The sequence below is a fragment of the Echinops telfairi genome, unplaced genomic scaffold (assembly GCF_000313985.2).
Source record: "Echinops telfairi isolate 266 unplaced genomic scaffold, ASM31398v2 ScPeMD7_70;HRSCAF=299, whole genome shotgun sequence".
Classification (NCBI taxonomy): Eukaryota; Metazoa; Chordata; class Mammalia; order Afrosoricida; family Tenrecidae; genus Echinops; species Echinops telfairi.
The window spans coordinates 23,007,314-23,030,522 of record NW_022103968.1 but is presented as its reverse complement, the minus strand read 5'-3'; positions in this window follow the sequence as shown (position 1 = coordinate 23,030,522).

The window sequence follows — 23,209 nt, the reverse complement described above, 5'->3', positions numbered from 1 at the left end:
TCTGTTTTGTGAGATGGAGGAGGACTTTGTGGACTGGTTTTAGACATATGGGTTAATGGGTTAATGTTGGACTTGTGGGCTTGGGCAGCACTGGGCTGGGATGTTTTCTTGATGCACACTTAACCTTTATATAAAACTCTCTCTTAAACATGAGTTTCTGTGGATTTGTTTCTCTAAAGTACCCAGACTTACACATTTGTTGACCCCATTTTTGGGTGGGGAGGGGTGTGTTGAGCATCCCAAGACCCTGCTGCCCTGACTTTTACTCTTGACTGGTCTGTCTTCGTTTTGACTGGACTATTTCCACCGCTTGGTCGTCATTTCTTTGGTTGTGTTTCGCCTTCAAGTTTGAACTTGTAAAGCCATGTTTCATCTCCCTTTGCAGTTTGCCTAAGAAATGCTTCAGGATCTTAGTCACATCTATTTCAAATTTTCATTGGAAACTCTGCTCCTGTCTGCAGCTGGTCTGGGTTACAGCAGTTTGGGCACCAATTGAGCAGAAAGTTTCTCAAATGCTGTTAGCTATTGTTTCTATTATTAATCATTGCTTCCCTTTAATTTGATCATGAATAAGATAATTTCCTTGCAAATTAAGATCGATGATCAGTTTCTGGGAATTTCATCTTCAATATCTTTTCCTCCCTTCTTAAAATGATTTATCCATTTGGAAACTGTTGGTTTCTTTGGGACATTGTATATACATACTTTTTGCAAAGCACCAATGATTTCACCATTCTTTTACTCAAACATCACTACAGATTTAGTATTTGCTCTCGCTTCAATTTTAGCAGAATTTAGGTTGCTTTGATAAGGCTCTTTTCAAATGAATGTCTTATGCTTTTTGGTGCCTCAAACTAGATGGGGTTCAGACATATTACAATAAGCTCATGAGAGTTCATTTTGGTGCAAAAACATTTTTGAAATCCATGCCCAGGTTTTTAATCATGTGGATTTTCCATTAACTTTTTGAAGACTGCTTGTGTATATGAATATACACACAGGAGGTTACCATGCTTATATTTATAACTGGTCTCAAGGACAGAAATAGAACTTATGATAGTCTTTCCTACTGATGATTCCTGCCCATGGTAAGTAAATTTAACTCGGTACTTGCCTGAAGCACAGGACCATTGCGAGCTGTTCATTGTCTGAATCTCCTGAGACTTTCATTAAAGCAGACCTCTAAATAAAGGCGCACTGAAATCACATGAAGGAGTGCTAGTTGTGATGTTGGATCGGTGAGGATGGAGGTTCAAAGCCACCAACCGTTCTGCAGAGAGAGTGAAGCTGTCTGCTTCTAGAAAGATTGATCATCTCAGAAACCCTGGGTGTCAGAATTGGCTGGCTGACAGTCCTCCGGAATGTCTCATGAGCAATGCCAAGATCCACCCAGACACTTCCTTGTTACCATCTTTGTAACGATTTTTAAATCTCTTGTAAGTGAGAATACATCATACTGGTTTGCACATAATCCCTCTCATCATTTTTGTCTATTTGTTCTGGTTAGAGGTACTTTACCAGTAGACAATCTCAGCTTAATTTTAAGGAGACCATTATTTTTATTGCTGCTCATGGTCGAAGAGCTCTCTTGTTACTATGGATATTTTTTAAATCAACAAAGTCCAGTTAAAGGACAGGAATAATTGGGAGGAAATTGCTGTTTGCCTTTGTTCAGAAGAGTGAGAGCTGCTTGCTCTCCCAGTTTGCTCCTGGTGATGACAGAAATAGGAATCAATAACAAATTGTTCACTGTTTACGATTTTCCTGGTTGGAAGTAATAGAATATTAGATACATGATTAAGAGTAAGGTATACTGTCATTACATAAAGCGATGTTGACAGAAACATGACAGGAAGAAAAGGGAGAACTATTTTAGTAAAGACAAATCAGATGTAGCTCTGAGTAGAAGAAGCCAAATGGAATCATTCTCTAGCCAGAGTAGAGGAGTACTTGTATAAAACTACTTAAAGGATTTGATGCTGGTTGCCAGCCCTGCAAAATTAGACATTCAGGAGTAGCATTCGCCAGTGCCATCAAAACCCTGTAAGATGTTCATTCTGTCTACCTCCCTCTCAGAGAGACAGCCAAGGACTAAGCACTTTAAGACAACAAGAAGCTGAGATCCAGCTTGCTCAGATCCACCTGACCTTGTCAGACAAAGGCGCATTCAATACTTGAAGATGAACTTCAGAAAAACAGTCAGCCCACACATGCAAAACAAGAAGAAAATCAACATGGAGTGGAGGAGGGGACTGGGTTTTGGCCAAAGAAATCAAAGTGCATTCTTCTTTGTTTAAGAAAAATGGGCAGTAGCTGTGGTGGCACTAACTGTGTTGTTGGTGGGTGCTGACTGTTTTGACGCCCTGGCTCTGGCACTATGCACTCTTCGCAGATGAGTCTCCTCTCCCTTCCACTTGTTATCAGCACACAGGCAAGATTACAATTCCTGCCTTACAAGGACTTGACGAGATACATGCTATAGTCGTCATGAAGAGGTTTGTACAGATCAGGCTGCATTTTAAGAATTTGATCATGATAGCTGTTACTTTTTATGATTCATAAGTAAGTTTTCCAGAAAATAAACTTAAATTTTCATAGATTAACTAGGGGAGGGGAGGGAGGGCTTCAGAAAAGGAAGATGGCTTATTCATCATCCTAAATGAAGAGCACATACTCTACTTTCAAAAGTGAGAAATACCCTACTACTTACTATGAGTTTTCTAATTGCTCTTGTTTTGTGTGGTACGGCCTTTGGGAATTCGTAGGGACCCTCCAGAACACGGTCGAAGTGTCATATGGGGTTTCCTCGATTGTAACCTTCACGGGGATCTGATCTCCAGGCCTTTTCTCCCACAGACCAGCTGGCATGTTCAAACCAATATCAGTCCATTATCAACAGATTCTTAACTACTGCGCCACCATGATGCCTTTCCTGGCCACGAGGGATCTATAGTCATTCACTGTGCGGAACCAGTTCACCAAGCTTTTCCATTTTAAGGATAACATTTTCTTCAATAAATTAATCTGATTTTCTGCATCCCAAACAATATTCCATGATACCCTAACACTTCTGGAAAACAAACTTTTTTTTACTTAAAAAAAAAATCAAGCATGCTTCTTTGCTGACAAAATATTAATTGTCCAGCTGGGAGACTAAATTTAGCCATTAGTCCCTTAATGCCACCCAGCCCAGTGGTGGCATTAGGTGAGCTGTTCGAAATGCACTACCGTTGACTCTTGAACAACATGGGTTTGAACTCCAAGATCCTGCTCATACACTGATTTGTTTTGTCCAGTGCTATTTTACTGAGCTCAAGTAGCCACTTAAAATTTTCTCTGCCAAAGGCTAGCCCCTCATCCTTTTACCTGCCCTATCAGGAGAGATGAATTGTCACCAGAAGATAATTGGCATGGCATGGTGTTTTTAGGGGCCATGCATAACATGTGTTCACAGCCAAGGGAGTAGTCTCATGTGGTTTAAGCCCATGGTTTTCAAGGATTACCTGCATATGATTGTTCAAAAAAGCAATCAAACAAAACTCTGATTCTATAACACACGTGACTTCAAGGGATTATGGGCCTGACGTGACCCACTGGGACTTTCAGGTTTTCTAATATGGGAATGGAATAGGCTGAAATAAAAGCAAGCTTTCTACACACAAAGAAAATCAATTTGTATTGAATGAGTGAGTCGCCCTGGCCAATTGAGAACTTTCCCACTTTGGGATCTGCCAAGCGTAGTCCCTGACCTCAGTGTCTCATTCGGGTTCTTCTTCCTTCTGTTACTGCAACTTTGGCACAACACCGTTGTTGTTAGGTGTGCCAGCTCATAGCAACCCTGTGTCCAACAGAGTGGACTACTTCCCAGTTCTGCAATATGCATCCTCATAATTGTTGTTACAGGTGAGCCCACTTTGACATAAATCTGGGTCATCGTCCACCCAATATTCATCCCTGAGGCACCATCCACCCCTGCCACTCATGTGGTGTGGCCCGCAGCATAGGGGGCGGACTGGATGGTGCTCCATGTAAAGTGCTCTTACTGGTGGTTTATCTTTGGACCTGCAGCACAGTTATCTCCGTTTTGGAAACTGGCTTCCCTCTTTTCCCCATTACCTAGAAGGCCAGGTGACTTTTCTCAGTAGGACTTCTAGAAATTCCAAATTTAACATGGTTACATTTTTAAAATATTTCTCTGGTGGAACTTAAAGAACAAAACAAAACCAACACTTGTGCACACAGCTCCTTCAAGCCCAAAGGAAGTTTCCAGCTCTTTCCAAGTGCATGGCTTATGATTGAAAGGACAGAGGAATGAAAAGGATAGTTGTAGTTGCATAAGTAATGCAGTGCTGGCAACAGCAGCAGCAACGGCAAGGGCAGTCATCAGAATACTAATTATGGTTGCTAGGTGCTCTAGAGTTGGGTCCATCTCATAAGGAGCAAGCACAGCCTGCTCCAGCACCGTCCCCACCATTGTCCTTAGGCCGGAGCCTTCTTTGCATCTCCAGTATCAGTCCATCTAACTAAAGGTCTTCCTCCTTTTCGCTACCTCTCGGCTTGATCAAGCATTAGATCCTTCTCCAGAAACTGGTCTCTCCTGATAAACCAAAATCAACTTCACTGTCTCTAGTTATTTCTAACATGTAGCAATCCTCTGTGGATTTCTGAGACTGTAACCGTTTACAGGAGTAGAAAGCCCAGTCTTTCTCCCATGGAGCTGGTAGTGGTTTTGAACAGCTGACTGTGTGAATTGCAGCCCAGTACATAACCCCATACATCTCCAGGGCTCCTGATAACATATCTGATATGTGATAAATCTTATCATCCTCCCTTCCAAGTATGATTTTTGATGTACTATTTCTAAGACTGGCTTACTTATTCTTCTGGCAGTCCTTACAATACTTTCAGTAATCCTTGTCAACTCCATAATTCAAAGGCATCCATCTTTCAGGCTTTTTAAAATTCATTATCCTACTTCCATATACATACGAAGTTCTCGAAAATACCATGAATTGGGTCCGTTGTGCTTTAGTCCTCACAGTGATATCTTTTAAAGAGGTCTTATGACTGCCTCAAGGCACCGTCTTTTTAGCACCTCCTTGTGCTCATCAACTGCAGTGCAGAGTTACTGTGTGCTCTTGGGCTGATTCCATTACAGCAATCTTAAAGTTATCCTACAGGACAAAATAGGATTGCCCAAGTGATTATCTTTAAATAAGCAGAGCCACACAGTTCTCCTGCAGAGCAAGGGGTGGGTGCAGACCACTGACGTTTTAATTGGCAACTGAGAACTGCACCTCTGTGCCACTAGGATACCTTTTACAAAATGATCTATTAATTATCAAGCCTATTTTACGTAGAAGAGAAATGGCATCCAGAGTGTTTAAGTAATTGTGCCTATTAGCTGGTGGGCCCAAGTTTTGGATCCAGGCATATTGGAAAAAAGGTGATAGGCATCTTGCCATTTAATTTTGCTGATTGTATTTTGTCCTGGTTTGTCTTATGTAACTTTGCACTTTGTTATGGGACTCTGTAGATTCTTTTCTCACAATTCCCTGTGCTTGGGCTCCCACCTGTGCAGTAAGCTGCTCAGCACTTCTGTTTTTCTCGGCACCACCTCCTTGTCCATTGAGCTTCGATGGGGTTCTGAACACAGCAGTTGTGAAAATAAATATTTGTTAACTAACTTTCCATTTTGTATTCATGTGAAACATCTCCCACAGTGTTCACTGCACTGCCAATTACCTTGTTTCAAACCTCAATGTCACTCCAGATATTCAAGTGTAATATGGGACTGACACAATCTACAGAAGCCTTGTTCCATTTCCCCATTAAAAATGGTAAATGCACCAGCAAAGTTCTTAAAGAAGAAAAACAAAAGAGAAGATTTTCAGTTAAGTAGGGAAATACAAAACTCCACGCTTGCAGTCACTTAGCTAGAGAATGGCAAGAAAAACAGGCAATAAGAAAAGATTTGTAAATTAAAATATGCAGTGAGGGATTAGAACAGCTTGACATTTCTCAAAGTGAAAACCCTGTTGGTCTATTATCCCAGAAGAAGATGGTAAATAAGCATTTTCCTCATCTCTAGTTTTTAGCTAATGCTGAGAAATGAAATTATATTTGTTGGAGAATTCAGAAACTGCTGCCAATGTTTTCAACTGGGCTAAATTTTCTTTAAAAAAATCATACACACACAAAAAAGCACTTTTCATAATGAAAAAACTTTATATCTCTGGCAAAGAACTGTAGTCTTTAAAATTAAAGCTTAACAGACATGTTCGAAATTACTTTTTAAAGTTGATCAGTTTTCACTGCTTTGATGACACATTTCTGACTCAAGATGAGTGAATGGGAGAAGACTTCAAAGGACAAGTAATAAAGGATATGTTGGAACAACTAATGTAATAAATTAAATTAGAGACCAAGAGAGAAAAGCATTTTTCTTTGGATAGGCTGCAGCTTGACCAACTCAATGATCCCAGGTAGCTGGGACATGGACATAGCTTTGGGGCTGGTAAATGATCAGCCCAATGATCCTAATCTCTTCTTGATTTAAGTCCACCTCCTAAACACAGCCAACTCCTTTGGGGGCCCTTCTCAAGTCCTGTCCAATCAATAGAAGGCCAGCCAAAGGAGTTCTCTTCAACACCCCAAGAGTGAAAGAGCTGTGTATTTGCTGATATCTAGACAAGTTACATGCAATGGAAACTAACAATTCTTCCAGACTAAGCGTTAGATCTTTATTTTTAAAAGAAGCATAACTCGGCAACACGATCCCATCATCTGAGATGTAGTCATTAATAGTAAGGAGGTCAAAAGTTATTTCTTTGAAGTTTGATGAAGTCTTTTAATATTTAATGTTTTTGCTCAGTTCTTTTGGTGTATAAGCCTCTAAAATACCTGGAAAATAAAATGGACCATTTGAGAACATGAAAACTGAGAGCTATGATTAGGTGTGAAAGTATAAACAAATGTGTGAATAATTACTATAATGAGGCTTGCACATTTAATAAGATAACTTTGGAATACGGGAATATAGAAGAGGTTTACTACAAAGCAACTGATTATGGAAAAACCAGAGGCTTTCCCAGGTACACCTTTGAGCCTTTCGTGCAGCCGTGGAGGGGCTTTACTGAAGAAAACTCAAGAGGGACAGAATTTTACTGACTTGTACGTAGAGGATACTCAATACTTATTTCGTGAACACAAAAAATAGCCCTTCAAATGGGCTCATCCCATATCTCTTCTATCATCTTACCCCTCTTTAGTAAAGAGAAGAGACATGATTTCCACTCTACGTTAGCTCATTAAAATGACAGTGCAAAACAGACACTGAGTCGAGAGGACATCAGAGCGTTATTTTTTATTTCTTTTCACATCTGAGCTTTATGCTGGCTACTCCGCTTGTGTTTCTGGACTGTCGATGTCATCTAGTGCTGTTCTCACTGAAATGGCAACCACTTCTCACCAGTCTGGAGACTTGCAGTCAGGAAGTCAGGGGAGGCTTTCTGCAGCTGGTCCTTGTCTCCTGTGAGCTCTGGCTCTTGTGCCCTCTCCCTGTGCCTCAGCATCTCTGCTCATCTTGTCTTGCTAGTTTGCGTTTATTCTCGTCGTCTGTGTCTCAAAAAGGAGCCCTGGTGGCATAGTGGTTACATGTAGGATTCAGTGCCTCCCTGATGGAGGTGAGTTTGGAATTTTTGAGATAGCTCAAAAGAGATAAGCTCAAGACATACTCTAGTCTAATCCTGACTCGTTTACACAACAAAAACAATTACCAAATGGGAGTATAATCACAAACATAGAGGTTAGGATTAACAACACATATTTGGCAGGGTTGGGGACGAGTGGGGGTAGGGACACTATTCAATCATTAACAGGGACTTTAGAAACTTATTTATAGTTTTGGATGGTTTCCTTGAAAAACAGAGAGGACACAGGGTTTTTGGACATGCACCTTAGTCTTAGTTAATCTTCAAAAAATACCCATAGTGGCAATAAAACTAAGGTTTGCTCAGAGCGGTAGATGTGGGAACATTCTTTGGCCCATAGGAAACCATGTTACAGCCTATAGGGCCTACTAGTGAGATAAGGAGAAGGTAAGCAGCACGGCCCTCACTCTGTAGGAACCACGGTACAACAATGGATGGGCCAGACCCATGACCAGATCAAAACACTCCACTCTGCAGATTCTAGTCAGTACTTGTACGAAAGCTTTGTGGCATGAGATCAATGGTATCATGTTGGTATGGCAACAAGAAGGGTCCCAATACAATCTCACCAATGTCAACAGGACACCATAGTAAGTAGGCTTGTGGCCACTAGTGGTAACTAAGTGCGGGCCAAAAATCTGAAGACTCGATTTGCTATTTCAGCACTGATATGAATTTGAAGTATGAGCTTAGGCAATATTTTTTTTCCTTCTGATTTCCAGAATCATCTGTTCTATCAAACATGCACATCACATGTAAGAATCAATTAAGGGCATCTATACAAAAGCACTTGAGCATAAATCCTGTGCAAATGTCAACACATTCATACCCCCAAGAAGCTTGTCAGGAGGGACAGGTGACATGATTTGGACCAGTGGTTCACAAGTAGGGGACCCTCCCCCTTTCCCCCACCTCCAGTAAGCATTTTGCAATATCTGGGGTATTTTTGGTGGTGAGGACTGGGGTCGGGGAAGGCATGGGGGAAGAAGACAGCTGCTGGCAGCTATGAACAGAAGCTAGGTGTGTTGCCCAACAACATCCCACAATGCACAGGAGCCCCGACAAAGCACTACCTGGTTCAAAATAGCAAGAGTAGCATCATCATTTGGACAAAAGTTCAAGAAAGCTGGGAAGAAAAATAAGAATAAAAATCTCATGACTTGGCTTACTCTTCCTCTCCTCTCTAGCTCCTTTCTGAGGGAAATAAGAAGAACCCTGTCAATATTTCAGGGGTTAGCACATTCAGATTCAGAAAAAACTCAGATCTTTTAGTCCCCAAATGAATTTGGGGGGCACGTAGTTAAACCCAGATCAATCTTTCTTAATGAGCCAGCTAGTTAAGGAGTGTCCACAACATACTTTTTCCCAATGTGAGATACTGACAGAAGCTCCACGGTCCTCTAAGTGCTGGCTTCTAGGCTTCTATAGACAGCAGAGCACCTCTGGAGTCCTTGGGATGACATGATTTATTGGCTCATTTCGTTGACTATTCACATGCCCAAGCTCAGAGCATGTCTCATCTCAGTTGAAAGTATATAAAGAACATTGCTCCAGCTCTCACCAGCCTTAGCCTCATCAGCTTCCATCAGGGACCAGCTAATAGTTGGATGAGAAGCATTGAGGACCTAATGAGGGCACAATAGGAAAGGGTTAATTACTCTGTTGCCAAGTGCTCTCTCCAGCTGAGTCCTAGCAACACAATGCATCATTATTTTCAGCCAAAATAATGAAGTTGTCCATTTAGTCCGCTGAATTTTGGACTGGAGGTGACTCTGCAGTTACAGAGCAATTAACGGATGGATGCCCTTTGTGGCTACTAGTGCACGACTGTCCTCGGTGGGAGGTTGGGTCTCCCGAATATCACACAGCAGGAAGCTCATGTCTGTGTGTGACCTCTGTCAGACCTGGCCTTCGGAGGGCCCTTTCCACCCATGGCTCAAACAGTTCATCTCGCCAGTAGAAAGAGAGGAGGAGGGAAAAGAGGGATGTTGGGGAAATGTAGAAGACATCTCCTCTGCCTGGAGGGATTGTCATCTTTCTACACTCTCCATTGCCCCAAACACCACATTGACGTTTCTGTTCAGTAATTGTCTTACTTGGTCCTGGGAAACCGAGGGATTTATGAGGCTAGGCTTGGAAGAACTCAAAGCCAAAGGCAGAGCAGTGGCGGAACGCTGTGCCTGGGAATTCAGGAAACAAGGTGAGATGCGTACTAGCAGAGAGTTGGGCTTACGTGGTTCGAGAAAGGTGCTTCTCAAGCCTTGTGACATATTCGTATCACCCAAGGTGCTTTGAAAATCCACCCAATCCCCAGATATAATCACACAATTTAATTGGCCAAGAGTCAGGTCAATCATCTGTGCATCGTTGAACCCTCTCCAAAGGAATTCTGATGGACACTCTGACTCAAATAGTGTGGACTTCTGACCCGGGGAATGCACAAGGCAGGAATGTCTTTGTGGCTCTGCTGCTGAATCAGAGACTTTAGGGCTTGGACCCAGGAAGTGGCTTAACCAAACCCTTCCGGTGGCTTGCATGCTCACCACAGCATGAGAACCTCTGTCTGCGTCAGAGCAATGTGTTCCTTTAAACCTTTCTCTCCACCCCAGTATTTGGAAGTACTAGAATTGGTGAACCCCTGTCCCCTAATATACTGCCACTGAGTCAATTCTGACTCAAAGGACCCTCTCAGACAGGGCAGACCTGCCCCTGTGGGTTCTGAGACTGTAACTCTTTACAAGAGTAGGAAACCGCATCTTTCTCCTGTGGAGAGGCTGCTGGTTTCGAACTGCTGACCTTAAGGTTAGCAGTCCATTGTGCAACCACTATGCCCTCAAGGTTCCTCAGTGAAACCCTAGTATCTTATTTATTTTCCCCTCACATTGCCCAATGTTAAAACCCATTGCTCCAACCTTGAATGCTGAGATCATGTAATTTTACTTCTTTGTGAATCCTGACCTCATATACATGAGGCAATTCCATCCCTACAACCTGCTTACAATAAAAAACAAAAACCAAAAACCATGGCAGTGACATATTTTGACATCCATTGCAACAGCTCAGCACTTTCCATGGTAGCCCCATCACAAAAGTTTCATCAAACTGCATCACCCGCATTGGGCAGCCTTCAATGGGCATTGCTTGTGAGAAAACACAATTCTCTCCAAGAGAAAGCTGATTAAGCAGATAGGCTATTTTAGTGACACTTCCAGACTTAGCAGTCTTGGAAGAAAATCTCAGGGATCTCCTGCCCAAAACGAACCATCCAAAGCAAACAGACTGGCCGCTGGAAGATGAGGCCCCAGGCTGGAAGGTGCTGCGCAATAGCTGCTCTGGTCAACAGCATGGAGGTGGACGCACCTGGCGGCTTCCTTACTGTCACGAGGCAAAAGTCAGACATGCTCCATCCGTGTTTCTGATACCAACCATTCCTCCCATCTGTGCTGGGTGGGACAATGTGTTGAAATGGCCACGCAGACCTCACAGACAATGCTCACAATTAAAGGGGTTGATTAGGGAAGTCAAGAAGCCATCACGAGTCAGAATCGGCAAAAAGTCAGGACATAGTTATTGGTCACCTCAGCTAGCCGCCAAGTCTCTCTCTATCAAATTCTCTGCCTCTCAGCCACGTGGTTGCCAATTTTCTGTCTGTTCCTCAGTTTCTCCACCCTTGGCCTTTGCCTCCCTGGGCCAGGAAGGCAGTAGGTCTGTTGATCTGTCATCCCACAGTTCCCTAGCTAGGGCCAGCTGAGAAGTGACCCATAGTTTCGGCACTGCTTCTTGGAGTCTCCATGCCAGGCTCTGGATGCATCTGTTTTCCACTGTTTCTGCCACTTCCCAACAGAGCACCTGGATGGGCTCTTCCAGTGCCCCCAGGATTGCCCACTCTGCTGTAGCTTCAAAACTGGCTCAACTTCGCAGCCAAGGAGGTGCTGAGGAAAACTGACCGATCCCTCTCTGCGTGTTACATATATTTTCATAGTCCCATCCAGTCATCTGGCGGGAGTTACAGAGACTTGGGTAGCAGAGCCATCTTAGGAAAGTTCACGCCAACCCCTCCGCGGTGATCGACTGACGATGGCACTGGAGTTGGCACCATGTCCTTCTGCTGTGAACACATTCGTCCATCCTGAGTAAGAGCCAACTGGGTATTCTCTGACAACAACAAGAGTTACTCATAACAACAAGGGTCAGAGCCCATTCCAATTTAAAGGGCCTTGAATTTACAGCTTCCCTGCTATGGTGAATCCACTAAAAATATAGAAGATAAAGTAAATAACAAAGAAGATAAATCATCCACCACACCCCGAAGGGGCTGGCTGGAAGGGAAACAGCGTGAGGCTTTGTAGCTAAGAATACGTGCTTAAAAAAAATCTAACAGCATAAAATAAAATTGGAGTTAAAATCTCTCTTGTTCTTGTCAATGTAAGAATTATTAAAATCATGCCAGAGGCTGTTAGCACTGGACACAAACCTTCGCCTCACCAGGGGAACTTTACCAGCGAGGCCGAGAACAAATGTGTTTCCTGCTTTTGGATCAAGGAGGTGGGGTATGAGAGAATTTCTCTTCCCAGGCTCTAGAATTTAGAAGCCAAGGAAGGCAGAACCCCTGATGCTTGGCCTTGGTCGAGTAATGAGGCCTGTCCTGCTCAAGGAGGGACTATCCTACTTCTGGGCTCCTGACATGGATGTGGAGCTTCAGGAACCGATGACTACATCCTAGCCAGGCTCCTCAGTATTGCTAGGTGAGACGTCTGTGCACCCACAAAGACCTCCTTGAGGGCGTGTGGGCGCAGCACGCTATGCATTTGTTACCATGCACCTGCTGCCAGATTGTAGACGCCCGGTTTCTGACAACAGATTAAACAAAAATTAAGTTTACACAAAACAATCGATGAGCTTGCTGTCTGGTATTAAACTTTGATGAAAACAGATGGGGGAGCAGAATTCCCCTGAGGAACCCATCGGGTTGAGGCACTTCCCCTTCTGGTTGCAGGTGTAGATGCTTCGAGAGCCCCCCTGGGTCTCTTTGTGCAGAAAAGAGGCAAAAACAAAACTGCTAATGATGACAATTGCACCATCAGTGGGTCCCTGTACTAGGCAATTGAAGCTGTACTAACAATGAGGGAAGAGGAAAAGCGAATCCAGGTTTATTTCTATCTCCGGATACCGCATGTGGCTCTGTGTCTCTCTGATGAATTGATTCCCCAGATCAATCATTCTAAGTCTTTACCATGCTTTTAGCTTTCTTATTCCAGTTAGGGCTTAAATACCACCGAGGCAGTCCCTAAATTGTCAGGGTCCATCAAAGGAGGAAGGGCCTTCAAATGGGTTAGGCCTGGTGTTACTACATGATGGACCATGCAAACTGGGAAAACAGAACAAAACAAAACATCTTTTTGAATCCTGGCTCTGAAAAAAATGGCTCTGCTAATATTTGTACTTAGGTCAATTTCCTCATCCAAAATGGATTGTTATGAGAATTAAATATGTTGATGCTTGAAATACAGTTAGTCTAGGACTGTTCATGGTGATAGAATTGGGGGTGAGGGGGCTCTCACTTTAAAGGGATTGAATTAGAATCCCTAAATCTGTAAGGGTCCACTAGGGTATAAGACAATACTCTATCTACCCTAATAAAAATCATACCCATTAAAAACACAATAATTTAAATCAGTTCAAATTTAATCTAATAACTATTATACATTATGGTGTTCAATGTGTGACCCAGGCTGATCTGACAATTAGTATAGAACACGTACAGAGAACAATTTGCAGAGGGCAAGGACACGTGCTTACTTTTTGTTTAAAGACCTCAGTCTGCTCTCTACATGTGCTAAGTTACTTTGGGGAATCCATTTTTAATTTGCTATTGTAATTTTCTTGTTACTACTTGTATGGGGGTAATGTTAGCTACCAAGTGTTCGTGGCTTGTGTAAAAGAAGCTCTTATCAATTATGATGCTAAACCATACGCTTGCAGTCACCCTGACCTGAAGGCAACTGTTGATTGCAATGAATTAAGCCCTAATTTTCTGAGCCCTTACAGTGTGAAATACACCGAGGGAGAAGGAGGGTGTGAAAGAATGATAAAACATGGTCTCTGACCTTCCCCCACCCCCCCAAAAACCACTAATATTTTCTAAGATTCATACAATTATAATACAAGACAAAATAAATATGGACCAAACAAGAAATATAGAGACCAGGAGAAATTCAAAGAAAGGATGTACAGATGACTACAGTCTGGTATGATTAAAAATACAACATGGAAGATGAGGCTTTTAATGAGTTTTTTAAATGAGAATTTGAATTGCTCCAAGTGGCACAGGTGAGTAGTTAAAGGAAAGTCTTTTATAAAGAACATCCAAGTGATAGAATTGGAAAGGAACAGGCATTTGCTTAGTTAAAAAGAACATAAGAATATTCCAGTTTGCTGGACACAGAGGTTACATTTAAGACTAGGTTGGGATTAGATTATGAAGGACCTCATATATTAAATTAAGAAGTGTCCATGTTAAGCCAGCAAATGAAGAGAAAACATAAAGACTCGTGTTGAGAGATCATCAGAGATGCATTTTACCACAGAAAGATGACTATGGTAAGTAGAAACCATTTCTTAGTAATGAGGCACATACTATTTTAGACCAAGAGATAAAACTGGCCAAAGCTGCTGAGAATAATGAAAGAATGAAGAGATTTCAGGAAGGGGTGGGAGCTTGGTGATTGAGAGAATATAGAAAGATGAGATTGAGTAAGAAATACGAGCTAACTCCCCAGTTTTGATAATAATCTTTTCTCTCTCTCAAAAATAAAAAATCTTTTCTCTCTCAGTCACCTAGATAGGAAGTGGAGGTGATGGGAAGAAGAGGCGATACAGCAGAATGTGCCTACATTCTGCCAAAATCATGGTTGATCCAAGCATGATGGTTAAAAGAACCATAATGAATGGTTCTGACATTTGGAGAAGGAGTAGAACCATTGTGGATTGGGATTTAGCCTTTCTCATAGGATAAGACCCATCCCCAAAGACCTACCACTAAGCAGGGCCTCACTGCTTAGAGGAGGACGTAGGGCTCCCAAAATAAAGAACAGTAAGGTAACTGAAAGTACATACAGGAATGATGACATTATAATAGTGCTACAAATCAAGAAAATGAGCCAGTAGCTAGAAGCAGATCATTTATTTTGAGTAAATATTAGAAGGCAGAGGGAAGAGATGACAGATTGAAAGGTAAACGTATGCCAGGGAAACTCACAATCACCTGGAGAGATCTTCAGCTTCCTGACAGCTAACGAAGAACAGATGTGGTCTTTGAGCAGTGCTCAGGATAACTGATTGTGAATTGTTTTCCGAAGAGCTGAGCTAGTGGTGTGCAAGCACCTCTCGCTACTCATGTGCTCACACTCTTAGGAACTTGAGCTTCTGAGAGAAATCTTCACATTTATTTGCCAAAGACAAACTGTGTGCTATTCCGGGGGAAGAGTCTAAATGTGAGTGATGGTATCTCTGAGATGGGGGACTCACATCATCGAGATGTTCAAATAAGCCCATGGTGAGAACACACAGAGGGATGAAGAGGAACTGTACCAGGGATGAAGTGCAGAAGCATTCTGCTGTTCTGAGTTAACCATTTCTCACTCTAGAAATCGTAGCACCTGTGGGCCTCTCTTTCCTATACCAGATATCATAAAGAGAAGAAGACTGGCTATGGTCTTGCCATTTATAAGAAGAAATCAGACTTCTAGTCCATGTGATGGAACCCCAAGTTCAAAAACAAAGAATGAATATTGAGGGTCCCACGGAAAATCTGGTGGGAGGATGAAGACATTGTGGAAGAAGGATGATTGAAAAGATAGTGACAATAAGTAGAGAAGTGACTATCAAAAAACGGCAGTTCTCATGTTTCAACATACATCAGAATCATGTAAAGAGCTTACTTAAATGGATAATACTGGGTTTTACATGAAGAGTTATTAAGATCTCAGCTATTAACCTAGAGATTGGCTCAAACTCACCAGCAGATCTCTAGAGAAAAGGCCTGGTAATCTACTCTTATAAAGATTACAGGCCAGGCAATCAGTTGGAGTACTTCTACCCTGGTCGTATAGCATCACTATTAGTTGAAATCAATTCATTGACAAATATAATGGATGAAATTATGTCCCTCCAAAATGTGTCAACTGGGCTGAGCCATGATTCTCCATGGTGTGGTGGTTATATAATGCTGTAATTTGGCAATTAAGTAATGATCCCTCATGATATGATCTGATGTGATCCATCAATCTGTTGCAAGAGCATTAAGTATGTGCTGCAATACCCTTAATCCTATCACAGCATTGATCTAATGGGGAGTTTCCCTGTATGGTCAACTATACCTTTGGTATTACAAGATATGAAAGGAGAGAGAAGGATGCAGAGAAAGAGAGTGGGACCTACTACAATGAAGAAAGAAAAACAGGGACAAGGCATGTACTTTGGGTCCAGGTTCTTGTCCTAGGAACCATCTGTATTCAAGGGAAGATTGTTATAGACACATAGAGATGTCTAGAGAGTGCCACCATGCTTGTGCTGAAAAGACTAAACCATGCATGCTCACTGAGAGAAAGCCATCCCCTTGAACTGACACCGTGAATTCAGACTTCCAGCCTTTTAAACTGTGAGAGCACAAATTTGTTTGTTAAAGCCAGTGATTTGCGGTATTTCTCTTACAGCACCTTCGATAATAACTAAGGCAGATGTCAACAGCAAGAACATACCCAGAGTACTTAATTCAGTGAGTTTGAGCTGGATTCTGAGAACTTGCCTTTCTAACAAAAAATCAAACTCACTGCCATCGAGTCAATACTGAGTCATAGGGACTGTAACTGTATACAGGAGTAGAAAGCCCGGTCTTTCACCCTCAGAGCTGTTGGTGGTTTTGAACTGCTGATGATGTGACTCACAGCCCAACACATTACTAGTACACTACCTAGGCACCTTGCCTTTCTTACATACACACATGGAAATATATGGAAAATGATAATAAGAATACAATGCAAACATAAGGGTTGATGTGAGCATTAGTACACATTGTTATTAGGTGCCAATGTGTAATGAACCTATGTGCCACGGAATCACACATTTCCCGGTCCTGCACCATCTTCACAATCGTAGCAACGTATGAGCCCATTTTTGCAGAAATTATATCAATCTACTTCTGTGAGCCTCTTTATCTTTTTTGCTGATTTTTAATTTTCCCAACCTTAATATCCTTTTCCAGGGATTATTCTCTCCTGTTAAGATGCCTAAACTATGTGAGACCAACTATCGCTATCCTTACTTGTAAGGAGCATTCTTGCAATACTTAGCATGAGACAAATGCATTCATTCTATGTCAGTCCATAATATACTTAATATTCTTTGCCAGTATCATGGTGCAAATTTATAAATTTTTCTTCAGTCCTCCTTGTTCATTTTCCAGTTTTCACATGCATTTAAGGGAAGTAAAAGCACCCTGCCTTGGGGTGCTTACACTTAATCCTCAAAGTGACATCTTTTAATTTTGACACTTTGAAGAGGTCTTTTCCATCAGATTGGCCCAGTGTAATACATTGTTTGAGTTATTGCCTTTGGACATGCGGATCTATGTATAATTACATTCTTCACAACTTCAGTCTTTTCTCTGTTTATCATGTTGCTTATTGGTTGTGAAAAATTCATATTCTTTATGTTTTCTGGGTAGCATGACTCAAATTAAAAGAAATGACTTCAAAAATAAATCAGTATGAAACATGGAATATATGAAGCAGTAATCTAGAAAAATTGAAAGTTGTCTCAAATGAAATATAATCCTTGAAGGCATAGGCATTGGTTTGTTGAAATAGTCCTGGTCATTTTGAATTTAACAATAGTATCGTATACTAAGCTGGAATGACAAATTAAAGAGGAATTCATTGTCAAATTCATTGTCAAAAAGGATATTTCACCATCTATCCTGAAGTACTATGCTGCCAGTGACGAGATCATATCTACATAGCTTTAAGGAAAACCAATTAATGTGACTATTTTCCAATTTATGTACCAATCAGTAATGGGAAGATTAAAAGATTGAAGATTTTAACCAACTTTGTTTTATCGAATTTTTTATCAAAAGTTTATCTGAATTTTATCAAATATGTAATGAAGATGTATTGATGATAACTGGTGAATGGAATGCAAATGTTGGAAACAAACAAGAAAGACCAGTAATTGGGAAATATTCCATTGATGATAGCAACTATATCAGAGAATATCTGACAGAATTTGTAAGACAAACAATTTATTCCATGGAAATATCTATATCAACAACATAAACAGTTGCTGTACATGTGGACCTTGTTGCTTGGGATACATAGGAATCAAATGTACTAGAACTGTGGAAAGAGATGACAGAGAAGCTCAATATCATGAGTCTGAACAAGACCAGGAGCTTGTTCTATTTAACAAACCACTTAACATACTGTTTAATGGACCATCAATTGCTCTTATACAAGGCCAAGTTAAAGCACAAGAAAAGGAACACAAGTCTATAAAAGCTAAAGTACAATCTTTTGTATATCCCTCCTGAGTGTAGAGAATCTACATTTGATAATTGAACAAAGGTGACCAAAGACCAGACAAGTGGTTAGATGATATCATAGATGAAGAAAGAGAGAAGCCATTTAAAAATAGGAAGGAAAGAACTGTCCACAATGGATGTCAGAGAGACTCTGAACATTTATCTTGAATATAGAGTAGCTAAAGCGAAAGGAAGAAATAATAGAATAAAATAGTTGAGCATCAGATTTGAAAGTGTAGATTAAGACCAAATAAAGTATTATAACAAAACATCCAAGATCTGGAGTCAGAAAATCAAAAGGCAAGAACATGAACATCATTCCTCGAACTGATAGAACTGAAGAAAATATTCAAGTCTTGAATAGCAATATTGAAGGTTTCTTAGAACAGATTATGGAATGATGCAGGAAGTATCCAAAGAAGATGGAAGGAACGCATAAAATCTCTCTACCAAAAAATAAAATAAAATTGGTCAATGTTTAACCATTTCAGGAGATAATGTACAACCAAGAAGTAATGGTGTTGAAGGAAGATGTCTAAGCTGCACTGAAGACATTGATGGAAAACAAGGCTCCGGGAATTGAAGGAATACCAACTGAGGCATTTCAATAAATGGAGGCAATCCTGTAAGTACTCACAATCTATGCTAAGAAATTTGGAAGACAGCTATCTGGTCATTGATAGGTAAGATCCATAATCACATCTATTCCAAAAGAAAGGCAGTCCAACAGAATGTATAATTATCAAACAATGTCATTAAGATCCTAAGAATGTAAAATTGTACAAAGAATATTTTAGAAATCATTTCAGTGGTACATAGCAGAGAACTGGCAGAAATTCAAGCCAGAATCTGACGAGGAGTTAAACCAAGGGTTATCAATAGTAATGTCAGGTGGGTCTTGGCTGAAAACAGAGAAAAGCAGAAAGATATTTATCTGCGTTTCAATGACTATGTAAAGGCATTTCACTGTGTAGATCACAAAGAATATGGAAACCATTGCAAATAATTGGAATTTCAAGAAGCTATAGTGTACTCATGAGGAAGCTATGCATAAAACCAGAGTGTCCCTTGGAAACAAGGAGGGAGGGGGTACTGTGTGGTTTAAAATTGGGAAATGTGCACATCAGGGTTGTATCCTTTGACCATACCTGTTCAATTAGTATGGTGAAAAATTATCTGAGAAACTGGACTGCAAGAAGAAGAGTATGGTATCTGGACTAGAGGAAGACTAATACTAGTAGCTTAGACGGTGAGTGGTGCATAGAGATTTGCAGTAAATATTAAATAACTGGCAATACACAGTTGACACCAATTTACTTACTAAAAGTGAAGCTGTCCTGAAACACTGATGCAATCAAAGAGCATGCATTAGGGTATAAGAACAAAAGAGAACTACCGAGTAATGAATGGTACAAAATCATAGCCTTGGGCTAGTAGTGGGAGAGTAAAACGTTGATTCCTGTCCTTGGTCCAGTGAATCGAGAACAGTAAGAAAAACAAGAGCTCTATAATCGACATATCCTGATCTGTCTCACCTCTGGGCTTCCAGCATGGTTCTCCTTTCTTGGACGGTTCGGCAACCCAATCTCTGATTGGCCAGCTATTTCTCAATACCTGATCTCATTTTAAATGTCCCTTTTCCCAAGAAATCTTTTAATTCCCAAATTGATATGAGGCAGCATAGCTGTGCTCCACTAACCTCAATCATGCTCCCTGGGCTGTGCTTCTCAAGCTTTAATGCGCATATAAATTGCAGTGAACTCAAAGGGCTTGCTCATTCATCTGGTTAACTTTTTCTTTTAAAACTATTGGCTGAGATGGTGAGTGATGCATTCTAGATGTTTGGTAAATATTAGTTAAGTGAATGAAAGGTTTTCCAGGTGTGAAGTGTTACCAGGGAAGGATAGGGATGGAATGTTCCAAGAGAGAACTAAGAATGCCCAATGGGATTATTCCTAATGGAAATCTAATTTTATAAGGTTGGATTGTATAGAGTTGGTAAAAAAGAAAAACATTTTAGGCACCCTCTTGAATATTTTATTAAAACCCCATTATCTATTGCTGTTTAATGGATCCAAACGATACATTTAAAATTTTTCTTGAAATAATTTCCCATTGAATGAATTTTTGCTTAGAATATTAGTCATCATGAAAAATAACATCTCTGAAATAACGTTCAAATAATATACCTCATTTATTGTTGCTTTTGCTGCCATCAAATTTACTTTTGCTCACACACTAGAACTAAACACTGTCAAGTCTAATACTGTCCTCATGATCTTCAGCATCCCAAAGTTCATTGTCACTTTCCAAGCCTGTGGGTTGGGGAGAGTAGGTAAGCGGAAGGCAGGTCTTCCTCTGGCACTATATCAGGCAGTATATTTCTTGTGATCCCAAGGGTTTTTAAGGACTAATCTTCACAAATAGATATCAAGGCCTTTCTTCCTAGTCTGTCTTAATCTGGAAGTTCTAGTAAAACCTGTCTATCACTGGTGACCCTGAGTGAACTGGAAATACCAAATCCCATAGCTTCAGCATCACAGCAACGCAGCATCATTTAGTATAAGAAGTGGACAAATAGATGGTGGTACCTACCTCACTTAAGTTCAAATAAACAGACCTGAGAAGAGATTTAAAGTTAGCATCTGCCAATAATGGTCAGCTATCTAGCCTACCTTCCCTGGCTGGAATCAAGCACAGCTTAGTAGCCAGAGTGTTCAAGAGCTAAAACAAATGAAGAAGGCACAGGATTGTTAATCATTCTACCTGCCCAGATATATATATATACATGTAATGTTTGGTTGCTATTTTGATTCAACTAAAGAAAATGTATGTATTCATCATCAAAAAAGGGTTTTGTGTACCCTTTATTGTGGTTCCTTTTTCCAGATTGTACCTTTGTCTGACAAAGAGATACCTGGGGTAGTCTAGATTTTAGCCAAGTAGATTGGAAGAAGTGAGTGGCCTTTCTTTACAACAACCTAGATGGGCTGTGCTCCCAATTGATTTCAAGATCAATCTAACCTCTTTAATAAGGCTTCTGGTAAGTTTCCCCAGAAATGAACTTCACGTGATCTACAAGGGGGTTGGGCAGGATTTTGTTTCCTACCATTTAAAAAGTCGGGAAAATAAAAAGCATTTGGTGTTATTTGAGCCCATTTCTTGGTCTCTAATAAATCCCCCAGTATCCTGACAATTTAAATTAGCATACTCATCCCCAACTTGGCTTTCAGAAATTGAACTAATCTGAAATCTAAAGAGAACTGAAGCAAAGTGTTGCCCAATTAAATAACACCAGGAATCTAGGCAACATCTCAGACAGGAAAACCTCACAATATAAAACTGTGTCTGTCAAGCCTATTGATTTGGTTAATTTGGGTGGAAGTCACTATAGCTGAAATTTCGCGGATACTGGGATTCGAATCAGATGTTTTCTCACTCTCTTCTTAAAAGAAAATGAGTTGTTTAAGAATCCAAAGAGCTAAGAACTCAGTCTGTGAAATTAGTAAAGTGAATTTTTGTGGCAGCTAGCAGTGTCAAATTGCCCAATAAGCAAAGTGAGCACTGGCTTCCTTACTCATCTGTCCTGAACGCTCGCACATGTTTTCACCACATAGAACCTGCTGCAAGACATGACTGGAATCTGCCTCCTTACCACCCCATAGCAACTTCCCACAGAATCAAAACTTCTTTTCAAATCTAAAATCTCTGATAATGATGGGGTAAACTGCCAGCAAGGTAAACACAAGTACACTTGTGCTTACTTGCTATTTGGTAGTGAACAGGTTTTGGTTCACTACGGATTGGTAGGTAAAGTAAGTCATGCTTAGTTTGCTTATTGGATAATCCACCCCTGGGGACCAATGAGCTGTCTTGTGCATGTACATTCATAGTCTTATGTAAAAACATGTGACAGGTCATGTTTTTTTCCATCAGCAATACAAAAGCCAAGGCTTTATAATTTGGCACTGCCATGCTGCTTCTCCTCATTCTTGTTGCCCTTATTTTATTTTCTTGTTTCAATGCCTACGTGACAAGTGCTCAGATATGTACCTTTCACCCTTCATAGGACAGAACAACAGTCAAACACATTCTTTCAGATACCACCGACTCCATGTGTTATTCAGCTCAAGAGTATGTTCAACTTATATAGAATAATCAAAATATTACAGGGCTTACTCAAAAGTTATAGATGAAAAATCTGGGGGAATATAAGGAGTCAACATAGATTGAGACATGGAGGATTCGTGCCAAGCCAGATAGAAGTTGAAACTGGTTAGAGGGGATGTCAAAGAAGGCAAAAGAAATCACCAAGGCCCTGGAGAGGTGCTTCCATTTGGTTTGGTAAGAGATGTGATGTCTATGGCTTTTCAATCCTTTGCTAGTTAGGCCATTCAGCAACCCAGTGGTGAGGTCATAGAGACCCAATGAAGACAATGAAGGTATTCTCTCAGGTAGCTCACATCCATACGCCAAGCTATTTCCGGGACCGTTGGCCACGTAGAGATTGAAAATGGGATTAACAGAAGCCAGAGCCAGGTTGTGAGGAGGGATTCTCTGTCACTGCTGGCTGTCTTCTTGGACAATACTTTCTCCTGCCTTCAGGTCAATTCCAACTCACTGCAACTCTGTAGGAGAGAGTGGGTTTTCAGGATGGGACTTTACATCTGGACAGGAGTACACAGCCACAGCTTTCTCTCACGGACAAGCAGAGTTGCTTCTACTGTGTGTGTTTTTCAATGTCTCAGAATTCACAGTTTGAAACCCTGGTTTTAAAGTAGGTGACTGAAGAGCAGATCCTGCGATAATTCTTGATTAAGTCCTTTATTAAAACAGTGTCCCCTAGAGAAACCAGTAGGAAACTTGGGAAGCAAAGACAAAAGAGGGAAGAACCTGGATTTGAGCTTACATTCTTTTT